The sequence below is a fragment of the Vanessa cardui genome, chromosome 12 (assembly GCF_905220365.1).
Source record: "Vanessa cardui chromosome 12, ilVanCard2.1, whole genome shotgun sequence".
Taxonomy (NCBI): domain Eukaryota; kingdom Metazoa; phylum Arthropoda; class Insecta; order Lepidoptera; family Nymphalidae; genus Vanessa; species Vanessa cardui.
In genome coordinates this window covers 12,431,327-12,446,998 of record NC_061134.1, presented here as the reverse complement: position 1 = coordinate 12,446,998, position 15,672 = coordinate 12,431,327, and the positions used below count along the sequence as shown (strand labels likewise).

The 15,672-nt window shown below is 32.7% G+C and overlaps 1 protein-coding gene across 2 annotated transcripts in view; it reads left to right on the top strand.

Moving 5' to 3' along the window:
* LOC124534091 (RING finger protein nhl-1) overlaps window positions 1–15,672 on the top strand; it is a 121,868-nt gene that overhangs the window by 44,613 nt on the left and 61,583 nt on the right. For both annotated transcript variants that reach the window (XM_047109758.1, XM_047109761.1), the window contains exon 3: window positions 3,486–3,577. The gene's annotated coding sequence lies outside the window, so the exon portion shown is untranslated. The remainder of the gene's footprint in view (window positions 1–3,485; window positions 3,578–15,672) is intronic.

Sequence of the window (15,672 nt, the reverse complement as noted above, 5' to 3'; positions counted from 1 at the left end):
CATGGTATACTCAAACTCAAATTCCTTTATTAAATATAAAAGCATTATACTTAGTTTTTGATAGTCAACACAACCACCGATTCGAAAAAGGAAGCATCCTGACCTGAGTAGAACCGGTGTAAGAAAGTCAGTGGGTAATATCTTTATCAAATTAATTGAATACATTTATTGGATTTGTATAGTATATATACAAAAAAAACCTTGTCTTTAGAAAAATTTAAAACATCAAAAACGATAAAATCCGCTGTCGCTTGTATCATGGAACATGCATCCATTGGCCTAATGCCAAATATTGCTAGCTGAGGGGGCAGATAGGCGACAAAAGAAACACAGTTAGCTGACTACATTACATATATAGTCAGCGAGCTGAACTCGCAATTCTTAGAGATAAACTTAGTAATTATGCTAGATATATATAAATACATATATACATATACTTCAGTGCACCCTTTTAGTTATTTACAGCATAGTTTAGTACATAAACAGTCTCGAAGTACCTTTTTGGTCTAATGGCTCGCTTAAGCCTTTAGATACTAAGGTCGTTAGAGTTCAAACACTTGGTACAGTAGAGACATATTATCGGTCAAGAGTTCTCAGGAGCAGTCGGAATTTTAGAAATTGACAGTGATAATATTTTGGTGCCTGGTACGCAAAGGGCCTGAATACTACTGGGGCTTGTCAAATATCAGTGTTATCAGATTGAAAGAAAAAAAAACACCTACGTTCTTGGGCACTATAACACCTCCTGAGTAGTAAATGTCTTAAATGGGTCATGAGGATAACATCATTACCATTGATTTTAGTGCAAACAAATTTAGAAACTGTATCGAAAAAACAATCGATATAAAGCTTAACGTGAATAAATAACAAAAAAATCATAATCAAAATAAACTCTATTTAATTAGGTTTTAACAAGCACTTATGAATCGTCATTTTACAATTAAGTGAAGCTACCACCGGTTCGGAAAGTAGATTCTACCGAGAAGAACCAGCAAGAAACTCAGTAGTTACTCTTTTTCAACACTTAAAAAATACAAAGTCATGTTAGTACAATTATTTAAATTAATATATCCTGCTTGGAAGTCAACAGGTATTAACTCCACGCTTTTTTATCATCTATAAAGTCTTGTATCAAATGATATGCTTTTTTACCAATTTATTTTTACTTATTATAGCGTTGCACTCAAATTGTAAAAAAGAAATATTTATTTATATTAATCGACAGAGGTATGAAGACTGCTTACTCTGCTTAAAGAACAAAAGTAAATACAGGATATTAAGTTCCAGTTATCTGATCGAAAAATTAATTAATAGTCTTACTGTCACTACAGATCAATAAAAATTTTAACAAAAAGAAAAACCGACTTCAAAGAAAACACTATAATAAAACAAATAAATATGCGCTAAAAAGTAATAAAAATAATTGCGAATTCAACATAATTTTTAAAGGCCTCCTAAGTAAAATAAAATGATAAATATTAGACTACTTAAAAGTCGATTTACGATTATATAACGTAGTTATTGTTATATTTGGAGCCAGTGTCAAAAAAAAAATACAGACGATTTGATAACCTCCTCGTTTTTGAGGTCGGTTGAAAATGGAATGTTGTATTACAAATAATAAAAATCAATATACTTTATATGTATAGCATTTTGATACTTAGTAATCTGAATGAAAACTTTCTATTAGCTTCGTTCGAATTCCCACAGGGTCTTATTAAATATCAACTTACTATTCGAATATCAGCTATGTCTAAAAGAGGATACGTAGAAAATAGGACGTGTATATTTTAAAAATATTGTCCTTATAAAATTGATAAAGTTAAAACGCCACAGCTAATTTCAAGAAGGTAACGAAGCAATGAAAGATCAAAAATTTAAATCATAAAATGGTGGGGAAATAAAATGTATTTATTTTATGTTGAGGACAATTTATAAAGACATTTATTTATTTTTTCTGCCTCGCACAACCACTTTGTGGAATCAGCTTTCAGCGGTTTGTCCGAACCGATACGACATGGGAACCTTCAAGAAAAGAGCATACTCCTTTCTTAAAGTCCGGCAACGCACCTGCAAGCCCCCTGGTGTTGCACATGTCCATGGGCATGTCAGTCACTTTCCATCAGGTGAAACTCCTGCTCGCTTGCCACGTATGCCATAAAAAAAGAGAAATGAATCACGTGACATCAATACGCCGATCCAATACGGACGGACAAACAAAAGTAGCAGATCTGGCACATACGTATTCCTACACCATGATGTAATAGTAACAGCCTGTATATTTATCACTGCTTGGTTAAGGCCTCGTCTTCTTTTGAGGTTAGGAGCATATTCCACTTCGCTGCTCCAATGCGGGTTGATGGATTCACGTAGCAGAATTTCGTTGAAATTAGACACATGGAGGTTTCTCCTTCACCTTCACCGCCGAGATCCAGATTCAAAGCACATGAAAATTCAGTGGTCCTTGTCTTGCCTTGAAGCCGCAATCGGCAATGACGTACGCGCTCAAACCACTGGGCCATCAGCGATGAGGTGGTTGGAAGCTGCAATCTTCAAATAACTCTTACTAGCTATTAAACCATATCATAAATATTTACTTAATAAGACTTATGTAGTACTGAGAATACATATCTTCAGTATATATAGATTTTTTATCGTTTCGAATAATCTCTTATGAGTTCAGAAACTCGTAAAAGATCTAGCAAATATAATGAATTTCCGAATGTAGTAATTCATTGCTTGTTTATTTATGTTGGCTTCTAGACTTTGTGGCTCATTATGTATACTTAGGAGTATACACAATGAGCAAATATTACGTCGGTTTTAGAAATGTATTTTTATATCTATATTAGAATATACTAACACGTGTGTATTTTAAAGGAAATTTATTGAATTTAATTATTTTTTATTGAATTAAATTGAATTTTAATTAAATTTGGTATGAGGCACAGACGTGAGAAAAGCCATGACTGACAAATTATATTATTGTTGTTAATATATTTTGTGAATATAGTTTGGTAATATATCAGTGGAGTCAAAACGACTCTATAAATTCTTATTAGGTTACTTTTCTATTAAACATTAATCTTACGACTCGTCTCGAGATCTCTTAATATAATATCAACATGTATAGTCTACAGTTATATGTTGATTGAGCTCTTCAAAATAAGAACGTAACTGATCATATACGTCCAACCATCGTCCCACAATCACCGGGAGAAATATTGGAGTACACTATTAATATATAAGAAGATAAAAAGAATTTTAAAAATAGAACATAAAAAATTTATTCAATGCACAATGACATAAGAAATAAAATATATAAAGACTAATATACAACCTCTTTTAGAAGTGATGCGTCACCTAAACATCGGTATAATTAAGTTTGAATTCATTAGACGAAAACCTTTAGTTAAAAGATTATCCTTAATTATCAAGGCTGTCAAATTCTTATCTATTTTAATTAAGAATTATCTTGATTTCAGGTGGTGCAATCAGTTTTAAAGGGAGAGAGAAAAAGAAGGAAGAAGTGCGGGCCCGCCATTACGAGGCTGGGCCCGCCGCTGGTAATTTAAACGTAAGTTATTATATCTTATTATTCTAATGCCAGCAAAAAGGTTTTAGTGAATAAGTACATATATTTCTATTAAGTAGAAATACCCCAACTGACAATAATGTTTTTTTTTTTTATTATTCGTGGTGGAATAAGAGTATTAAAAACATAACAAAAGCCAATAAATTATTGTAATACAACATTAGGGAAAACATCAAAACAAAAATTAAAAAATGACATCTCACCCTGATAGCAGTTTTTTTGATTAGAAATTTGATATTGCAATGTTTGTAAATAATAAAATTACAATAATAGGAATAGCTTTGTGAATTAAGACAATAGAAAATAAAATTGTTCAAAACTGTATATATATAAAAGAAAGAGACAATGAAATAAAAGAAGAGGTAAAAGAGAGGATTTTATGGGACACAACGCTTATTCTTTAAAGTAATTTATAACATTCGTATATTCGTCATATTTATTACAAGTTGTTTCGCTTGGTTTTGCATGCCTTCTACCGCTTCACACCTTAGCTATGATACTATTATATGTAACAATTTTCCAATCGCAAATGAATTTATTTTTCAATCGATAGGATAGGCATATAAACAAACAACCAAACACTTTAACTCAATAATTTAGTAGATTATAGTATATTTGAGGAAACCAAACACAGGAGTTACTTGACGATAAATACATTCATTCATGTACAATGGCACTGTACAAAATATACACCACTTCTTATATTCCATATGTAAGTTCACACTCACATAAAATATATACTGTACGCAGTCAGGTAATGATTTAATGTATACAAAAAAATAGCCATAGCCTATCTCCTTTCTTGGAGTTGAAGTTTGCTTCACAACAAATTTTGTAAAATGCGGATCATTGTTTGGGTTGTGAAAGCCAGACAGACAGAGCTACCTTCGCATTAATAATTTATATTATTTATAGATCGATAATTGAATTATTAAACGAAAATCGTGTGATACCATTTTCAAATGTCTCCGTTTTCTGTGCCTAAGATCGTTTAAGACTTAGTTCCGCCTTTGGCTAAGTGCAAAAGCGTGGGAATTAAACTCAACGGTCGAATAAGTACCTGCACGGCTGTAATGTATTTCTTTGTGGAAACTTCGAGAAATATGAAATCTAAACCCGCAAAGTACATTAAAAGTAACGTTTAATGTATATTGAAAAGTTTGAAGAACGTTCAAATATATTTCGTGTGGTAATGAAAAAATGCCAAGTATAGTGATTCATGTATCGTAATTAAATTTCAATGGAGTACAAAAGCCTCACAAACTATGGCCATGCTTATCACATCGACTGGAGTTTTCTCATTCACTGTTCTAGCTATCTAACATTCCTCAAACTCACTTCTATTTTGTAGCATACAGCAAACGTACTCAGTACATCCATAATTGTCCGGCGATTCTTATCCAATATACTTGGGATAGTAAAGTAAAGTAACAGTCTGTAAATTACCCACTGCCGGGTTAAGGCCTCCTCTCCCATTAAGGAGAGGGTTTGGAACATATTCCACGCTGTTCCAATGGGGGTTGGTGGAATGCACATGCTTAATACATTATGTTTAAATGAAAGTATATTTACGCATTATCTTTTACTTATAATAATTATTTTCTTGATGTTGCTTTGTACGTCCATTTGATGACGAGCTCCGTGATCGAGTGGTGTGTACACCGGTTTTCATGGGTACGCGACTCCGAGGTCCAGGGTCCGAGTCAATGTAGATTATCATTAGCTTTATAAGTTGTCTTGGGTCTGGGTGTTTGTGGTACCGTCGTTACTTCTGATTTTCCATAACACAAGTACTTTAGCTACTTGAATTGGAATCAGAGTAATGTATCTGATGTTGTCCCATATTTATATTTGATAAAAATTTGGGCTCATACCTATACATCCTAATAACCTATACATCATATGTTCACCAACGTTTAGAACGGGAACAACTTAATTTCCAAATTTGCACAATAGTGATAGGTAAAGTAAAGTAACAGCCTGTAAATTACCCACTGCTGGGCTAAAGCCTCCTCTCCCATTAAGGAAAGGGTTTTTGGAACATTTTTCACGCTGTTCCAATGCGAGTTAGTAGAATGCACATGTGGCAGAATTTCAATAAAATTTGACCCACGGGTTTCCTCACGATGTTTTCCTTCACCGCCGAGCACGAGATTAATTATAAACACAAATTAAACACATGTATATACAGTGGTGCTTGCACGGGTTTGAACCCGAAATCATCAATAAATCAATACTTGATTAAAATAAAAAATCCCGCTGAGTTTCTTTCTCTAGTTCTACTTATGTACGAGGTGTTATTTTTCGAATTGTCGATATATTTTAACCACTGGGCCATCTCGGCTCGCAGGCACAGAAGTAACGGCTTTAAATGTTTTTACAAGTTAAGCACATATATATAGTCGTGCTTGCCCGGGTTTGAACCCGATTTCATCAGTTAAGGTGTACAGGTTCCACTGGGCCATCTCGGCTCGACTTGGGGTAGAAACCACTCATCAAATGTTCTACCGCTAAGCAGAAATAGTCAGTATTGTTGTGTTCCAGATTGAAGCGTGAATGAGCTAGTGTAACAAGCACAATGAAGTTCATATTTGTTCTTCGACCTTTGAGTCCAAATAGAAAATATAATAAATTAATCAAAATTTTGCCCTATTTCCTCATCTGCTGACAGCAGGACTTTTCTATTATGGGTCACCATTTCACTCGATTGAACAGTAACTATTAATTAATTTTAATAACTCATATTTATATAATGAAAAAAAGATTATAATATTACGAGTATATCATAAAAAAAATCACATCGCATCGCTTTCACTGAATGATAAGGTTCTTGATTCTAATTCATGAAATTGCGATTAAATAGAGAATTGTTGCTAGGATTCTTGAAACCATTCCAAGCGTTGATGATTTGTACAGTAATTATATGAGAGTTTTGGTTTATGTAGATTTAGTTAAATTATATCGTCTTAGCCGAGATAGCCCCGTGGTTAGAACGCGTGCATCTTAACCGATGATTGCGGGTTTAAACCCAGGCAAGCACCACTGAATATTCGTATGCTTTATTTGTGAAAACATCGTGAGGAAACCTGCATGTGTCTAAGTTCATAGAAATTGTGCCACATGTGTATTTCACCAACCCGCATTGGAACAGAATGGTAGAATATGTTCCAAACCGTCTCCTTAGAGGGAGAGGTGGCTTTAGACCAGCAGCGGGAAATTTACAGGCTGATGATGTCTTTCGCACTGCGCGCTGGTAACTTTTGTCACGGTGACTGTTTCGTCAATCTTGTCAAGTCCATGAATATGTATGGAGGTGCGCGCACATTACGACGTGACATTTGTGTCTGCATCTGTACATATTCACGGACTTGACAAGAGTGACGAAACAGTCACCGTGACAAAAGTTACCTGTGCGCGCTAGTTCTTAGAGAGACTAGTCAATTGCATATGTCATAGTGCAATAGTGTGAGCGGAAACACACGTGCACTTTTTATATGCTAACTCATAACACAGTGCTGTTCCTAAACGCCAAAGTAAAGGAGTAAACACACTTGTCACTTCCAGACTTTGGGCTACGAAAATTTCAACGTTATATCCTAATAACTATTTCATCAGCTGGGCATTGGGTATGTATCCAAGATCTCATAATATGTAGCCTTATTATAGATATAGATTACGAGGCAGTTATATTAACATCATGGGTGCAATTAAATTTCGTATCACCTGCATTAAGCTGTACGTGCATAAAAAAATAGTAAATTACAAAATCAAAATAAACTTTATTCAAGTAGGCTTTTACAAGCCTTTTGAGTCGTCATTTTACAATTAAGTGAATCTACCACCAGTTCGGAAAGTAGATTCTACCGTGAAGAACCAGCAAGAAACTCAGTAGTTAATCTTTTTCAACATTTAAAAAATACAAAGTCATTTTAGTTAATACAATATTTTAAATTAATATATCTTGCTTGGAAGTCAACAGTTATTAACTCCACGCTTTTTTAGCTTTGACTTTTGGTCTCAAAGCGTTCGAATTTCGAATTTGCTACAGCAATCATCTTAACATATGACACGTCTCCATTCCAGTTACATAATAAAAAAAGCTTTTTTATTATGCAATATCTTGTTCGAAGGCCGCATATTTCTTATGGAATCGCAATTTTATAGAATAAAGGAAATGAAATAATTCTCAACTTCCTCTAATCTTTTAATAATAATAAAAAATAAAATACTGACGTCATAAAAAAGAACGTTATGATCTGACGTGCGTGTAAAACTTGTTATTTAAGGGCAAACTGGGGCAACGGTATTTACGAAGGAATATGTTATAAAAAGGAAAAATATACTACATATATTTTAATACATGAATTTATAAAAAACTAGTAGTTACTAGTAGTCAAGTCAAGTAAGTCAAGTTGTCATTAGGCAAAAATATAGCCTATGCCCTTTCTTGGAGTTTAAGTTTGCTTCACATGAAATTTCATCAAATTCCGTACAGTTGTTTGCTCGTGAAAGAGCAACAGACAGACTTATAATTATTACCAGCCTTATGTTAAATAAATTCGCATAATTTTTGGCTGAAAAACAACAGCTATTTTGATAATCTTTACATAGTATAAAACAAAGTCACTTTTTCTGTCCCTATGTCCCTTTGTACGCTTTAATCTTTAAAACTACGCAACGGATTTTGATGCGGTTATTTTTAATAGATAGAGTGATTTGAGAGGAAGGTTTGTGTATATAAAACATAAACAATATAGTAAAGAAACACTGATAATTTTAGAAGTTTCGATGTGATGTCGTTAATAAACAAATCTGTAGTATATTTAGTATCAGTATTGCACCCGTGCGAAGCCGGGGCGGGTTACTAGTTATTTTATATATTTTAAAGTATCGACGTATCACGCAGGGCTCGTAAATTGGGCACCAATAAGATATTTGGATAAAAAGTTAAGCCTAAACAAGCGACAACATTTTAAAAATTAATTCAGATATAAAACTTTTTTCTGAAATAAGCTACTAAATATTTCAAACATGTATCTGCTATATAATAAGATTTAATAACAAGATAATACGTACGTGTATTAATAATAGGGCGCGTTTATTACACAAACACATAGCCTTATCGCTAATTACACTAACACTTCGAATGCAAATTAAATTGTCGCTTCTAAGTAATCGAATTTCCTAAGGAGCAATAAATGACTTTATTACGAAGCTTTAACCGAAATTTATGGGTATTTTAATGATGTCTTTTATTTTTAAATTATTTTTTTATATACTGTGATTGGTTTTTTGCAAGCGTCAGATTATCGTTAAACAGGGCTATTTTGTTGGGAAATCAATAAAATGTTATATCTACTGATTTTATTTATTGATAATGAAAAGTGTTAAATATAATTTGTACAATATAGGACTCAGAAATTTTAGAATAATTTTAGAAAACAGTGGTTTAAACGCGTACATCTTAACCGATGATAGCGGTTTCAAACCCAGGTACCACTAAATTCATGAGCTTAATTTGGGTTTATAATTCATATCGTGCTCGGCTGTGACGGAAAACATCATGAGGAAATCTGCATGTGTCTAATTCCAATGAAATTCTGCAACATGTGCATTCCACCAACCCGCATTGAAACAGCTTGGAGGAATATGTTCCAAACCTTCTCCTTAAAGGGAGGGGCCTTAGTGGGAAATGTACAGGCTGGTAACGTATGTATGTAGTGTCTATAGTGTCTGAAATTGACTCATACATACAAACAAAAAATAACCTCATACATTCAATACGAAGTGAGGCCCCATACACATCAAGGATTAGTATTCAATTATATAATGTTAGGAAATAAGACTGACAAGTAGAAACACAAGCGACGTGCCTATAAAAGGGAACGTCAAACGAATATCGGGAGCCTCACCGATTTCGTTCTGAGCCGAGGTGCGATCTCATAGGAGACACCCTCAGGACGAACTTAGATTTAATTTAGATTTAGTCTCGAGCCCTGCGCTCAACCTCAGGCCAGGGGACATTAGTTCTCGCCCGAAAGACCGGTGACGCTGTATAGGCCAGTAGGGCCAACAGCAATACAACACACATAAAAAAAAAAGAATGTCGGGAGCATATGCTCGTCGGTCGTCGGAGGATTCACACGATTCTGCTTTGTCAAACGAATGATTATTTTTGAGAAATAGATTGTTTAACTGATTTAGTTATCGTTAAATTATTCGTAGCTGATATTTTATTTTTTATATATAAATTCACTTCTGATTTGTAAAAATAATATATTTGTCTTATGATGCCATTTCTATGAAATCGTCTAAACGAAAACCACAAACTTATTAATTCCTCGTATTATTTACTCCAAAATTTGAATTTTGTTATTAGGAGTTATCCCAACGCTTTGATAGCTGGCAACAATAATTAGAACTTTATGAAGGATCGGTAGCATCTTTGTAAATATGATAATTATGCAAACTTCTTAAGGGCCTCCGTGAATAATCTTTGAAGTTTGAATTTACGAATAAATTATTTTTAATCCTTACAAAAAACGTCGAGATTCGAAATTCGCGTTTCTTTTACGTAACAGAACTCGGTAATAACTTAATAATGGCAACATCTGTTTTGCTGAAACGAAGGGGTTGGTATAATTTATAAAATAAAAAATAAAGTATTAAAATTTGGTTCCGTTATTGACAAGCAATGTGCCATAGTTAATGCCGTCATGACTATCAAACGTCGGAGAGCTGGTCTCTTTAGATTGTACCAACCTAATAATAATAATAAAAAGTCTCATGTCTATCCTATACTAGCGACCAATCCCGACTTAGCGCGTGTGCAATACTGATATTAAAATACTACAGAACTTGTTTACTTATAACATCACATTAGAAACTTCAAAAATTATCAGTGTCTTTACTATATTATTCGTGTATTTTGTATGAAAACCATCCATCAGTCTGCGTACTAAAAAAGATTGCAGCCAAATACGCTGCATAATTTTGAAGATCTAAGCATACATAGGGATAGACAGGGATAAGCGACTTGGTTTTATACTATGTTATCAATGTTAACCAATTATATTTCTCATAACAGATTTTTTAACAATCACTCGAAATTTCCATACGGAATTCCACATCATTGAAATTTGAATAAGGCACGTGGAGTTCAAATGTTACAAGTCTCCAGTCACACGTACGGAAACGCCTCGTTTAAGGTTTCCTCACGGTAGCATCTTTCGTTTAAATTCGAAAAAGATTGTAAAAGGAAAGACTTATTTGCAGAGAAATTCAATTTTGGCGAAAATTTATTGACGATTTTTATAAAATTTTTGAATATTTTTAAATTATCAGAAATCATATTGAATTACGATTGTGATATTCATTGTATGTAATTCGATATAAAAAATATGTAATAAGAGTTTGAGTGTACATGAAACATTTGTATGAATTTGAATTTCGGTTTTGGAACCGAGTTTGTCGAGTATTAAATTTGTTAACATTTGGTCCCACGTTGGGCGCCAGTTTACTTTAACTATCTCTAAATAACGAAATTGAAAAGGGTTACCCCTATTTACCCGTTAAATGGTCAAACATTGATTTTATAGTTTAGTATAATCTAACAGTAATATTTGTGCACAGTTTTGACAAAAAAACTGTATGAAATCATCAATAAATAACAATTATGAGGCAAGTCTCAAATTATTCCCAGAACTGGGATATTATGGGCTCCTACTTTACTTATTTTATATAGAAAAATAATACAGCTAGTTCTTAAGCAGAAACGCTTCTTGAAATAAAAATAAAAACCGTAGACACTGCAACGCTTAGGAAAGTATACATCAAAGCCTAGAAGTCGTTAGGAGAGCATTAAAGATGATTTGCGGAAGCGTGTATAAAAGATGACGCGTTAAACCAGTGAGAGTCTGAAAAATTCCCTATTTCTTGCACGCTATAAAATACAAGGAAAGATTTCTTGCGAATGCATTGAAAATATGTTCGTTGTTAAAATACAGAATATAGAATGAACAGAAAATGAATTGTGTTTTATGAAGTGATGCCTTGCGATGTGATGTTAAACTTTATGTAGGAAATATATAAATAACTTCATGAAATCCACTTTAAAAACTCAAGAAAGCAGAACGTCATACGAGACCATGATAAAATTAACAATTACAAAAACTGAAGTCTATAGTATTTGAGAAGTCATTTATTTTCCTACCCCCATAATTTCGTCGTTTACATTGATTTTGTCACTATATAAATCTTTGTAGTAAATATTTGGGTAATAAGGCAATCATCGAATATTTCAACAAATGATTATACGGCTTAAATCAGAATCTATAAAGAAAGAGTAACTACTGAGTTTCTTGCCGATTCTATCTACTTTCCGAACCGGTGGTAGCTTCACTTAATTGTGATGATTCAAAAGTGCTTGAAAACCCCACTTGAATAAAGTTTATTTTGATTTTGATTTTGAAACACAAAATCCATCACTTTATGAAGGCTTTAGTTTTATAACTTTTCTTAAAAGATGCTTTGAATGAATTCGCTTTCATATCGAAATATTTAGATAAATTGTTTTAAATACATCATAATATCAAAGTTTTACATGTTGATTTAGGATATATTTTTTTATGGTATAGGTTAGCGGACGAGCAAATAGGCTACCTGATGTTAAGGGGTCACCATCACCCATAGACAATGTAGCTCTAAGAAATATTAACTATTCCTTACATCGTCAATGTGCCACCAATCTTGGGAACTAAGATGTTATGTCCCTTGTACCTACATACTAGTTACACTCGCTCACTCACCCTTCAAACCGGAACAAAACAATACTCAGTACTGTTATTTGGCGGTAGAATAACTGATGAGTGGGTGGTACCTACCTAGATGGGCTTGCACAAAACCCTACCACCAAGTTAATCCCTTTTAATTTTTTTAGGATCAAAATGATATTATATGGTTCTGCTTAGTGGAACAGATATCTTGTAAACGTTTCCTAGTTTTAAATGCTATTATAGTTTTATATTTCATTTATAATTTATAGTTTTAAATTAGTCTATAAATGTCTTTTAAAAATATCCAATACTAGATAAGATCTTCTAATATTTTCTTCTTTGAATTATATCGATGCTTACTCAACCTATATTCCCCCAACCTTACACGATTTTAAGGAAAAAATAAATAAAATACGTAATAATAAAAATAATAGGCAATTTGACTGGTTTTTAAAATCCATTTTATATTATTTAGTAGAAGTTAAGGAACCCAGTAAAAGTTGTCTCTTTTATTTCTAGTATATATTTGCCGAACAATATCATATTAAAATTTCCATATTTAAACAGCGCGCAAAAACGATACTTGGACAATATGGCGCTGCAATGGGGTCGGAGATGTCACTTTTCTGTATTTTAATCTGTGGTACATATAATAGTAAAGCAAAGTTTACAAGAAAGTGACTTCATCATAAGCCTGGGCAATCAGGAGCGTTTTGCGTCACGTGATAAACGTTTGATTTTTTAATAAATTAAGTATTATTTTCAATTTTCGTTAGTAAATAACTATTTTTAAACTCATAATAATATACACTGATTACAATAATTCACAACTTATTTTTCGCATTGTCAAATAGCCTATTAAAGTATTTTTAACAGATAACAAAAGAACAAGAAAAAAGATTTTCGATAAGAAAACAAAAAAAAACATAAGTCGCCCTAACGAAAAGACGGCGTCGCAAACATCTGGTATCAACAAACCTGATCCAAAATGAAAGAACGTAAAGGAACTTCCCAAAAAAAACTCCTTTAATAAGATTATAACAATCTCATCAACGGTGAACATTCAGTTAGAAGACACGCAGGTATACATGTAATAACAATAAAAGGAAATTGTTATTGGCGTGGTGAATCTTAATGTACCGCGCAATATCTTTTGGAGAACGCACGATTCCTCCCATAATTGTGAAAGCTGTGAATTGAAAAAGAAGTTTTTCAATTTTTAATTTTCGTTATTACGCTTGTTCTGTTATAATATTTGCAGGTTATTGCCTCTTTGCTCTAATGAACAGCTTATAATGCTTGGATCCAAAGTATTCCGGATCGAGAGAATAAAAATATATTGAGTTTTTTATCCGAGGAAATCTCGCTCAGTCTGGAAATTAACTGTGTTTAATCCTATATCTCGTTAAGTGGGTTCAGGCGTTTGTCTTGAAAATAATAATAATTATTATTTATTTATTCCATGCAAAAATAATCTTTATAAACAGTTACATGGTCGAACTACAACAAAAGTCTCAATGTATTATAACATGGTCATCAAAAGAAATACAGATCAAGTACTGGCTATCCTAGCTAGGCTAATTAAATAACCTGTGTTATGGATAAACATTCCTCTCCCCGAAAGTTGAGATATTTAAAATACATTAGAAATATCACCTAGGTAGTTACCAAATAAATCTTATATAAAATATTTGTAGGTAAATAGGAAAGAACAAATATATATATTTCTGGTTGTTTTGTATTTGCGTCTTTGGCTTATAATACTAAGCTTGCACATTATTGACTATTATTATTAATCCAGTGATTATTATTAATCCAGTGATTAAGACGCCTTAGTCGATGATTTTGGGTTTAAACCCAGACAAGAACTATAAATGTGATTTTTCATGTGTTTCATTTGTGTTTATAACTCGTCTTGTGCTCATTGGTGAAGACACGCTTGAAAAATAATCGAACTGCTGGCACAAGGGACTTAACATCTTAGTTCCTCGGTAGTTTGCGCATTTGTAATGAAAGGAATTGTTAATATTTCTTTGAGCGCCTTTGCAAATACACATATCCATATGACTAGATATATGTAGTATTCCAGAATCAAAAGTAATATTTTTTCTATTGAAGTTAGCTCTATAAGTTAGCTATTTTACCGGTATACTTTCTACAAAAACCTCATCATCATCAAGTAATTCACTAGTTAGTAATTTTTCAAAACAAATTAACATTCAACAATGCCATGGCATAATTTGTGTTATGGTAATACAAATTTAATATTAATATTCATGTTACATTATAAAACAAATATAAGCACCCATATAAACAAATGACATAAATGTAAGTTGATAACTTTATGACGAGTCGTTAGAATTATATCTTTATGACCGAAATGTAAAACATTTTACGATCGTAGTAATGACATACCGTGTATGACAATGTTTTGATCATATGTCACTTGGTTTATAGATACTTGAGGAGAAATGGATTGATTATTATTATTACATTATAACTAGCGGCCCGCACCGGCCTCGCGAGGGGACATAAGACTTTTTTAATATTTCTACCTTTTTTCATATATTTTAGTGTCGCTTTTTTCGACTTGTTTAAGAATTGTCGTTCTATTTAAACTTATTTACAATAAAATCTTAATAAATTATATACCTAAATCATCCCAATGAATCCCTTTATCTATCAGTGTAAACCGCATGAAAATCCATTCAGTAGTTTTGGAATTAATCACGAACATACAGACAGACGCGGCCGGGGTCTATGTTTTGTAATATGTAGTGATAATTATAAAAACAGACGAATTCACTTAATATCACACTCACGTAATCGACTTATGATGATACGCCATTTTGACTCTTAAGTTTTTTAATTATAATAGTCAATGTTGCATAATTTAATTTCTGACATTTCATGATTGGCTTCTGCGGTGACTTTCTCTTTGTTATTAAAGAATAGCTCTACAGCTTTCATATTATTATTACTTGCTCATTGTAGAACCGTTACTTGGTCGGTACGATTCAGCTAATGTAATGATACCATTACTACTTAGGTTACGAGTATTGCACCATTTTTCTGAGTACTTTGAAGCATTAGCACTACAATCGTTATTTACAAAAGTAAAGCCGTTCAAGTTAATAGTACTGTATGTTGGATCAATGTTTGTAGTCTGACCCAATCATGTATCAATGTTTGCCATTAAATTGGACCAATATTTGAACATTTAATTAATTTGAGTATTATAATGTCGGTTGATGAGTATTGCGGTAAAAATATGTAGTTTTTGTAGTCATAGGTAGGATTTAC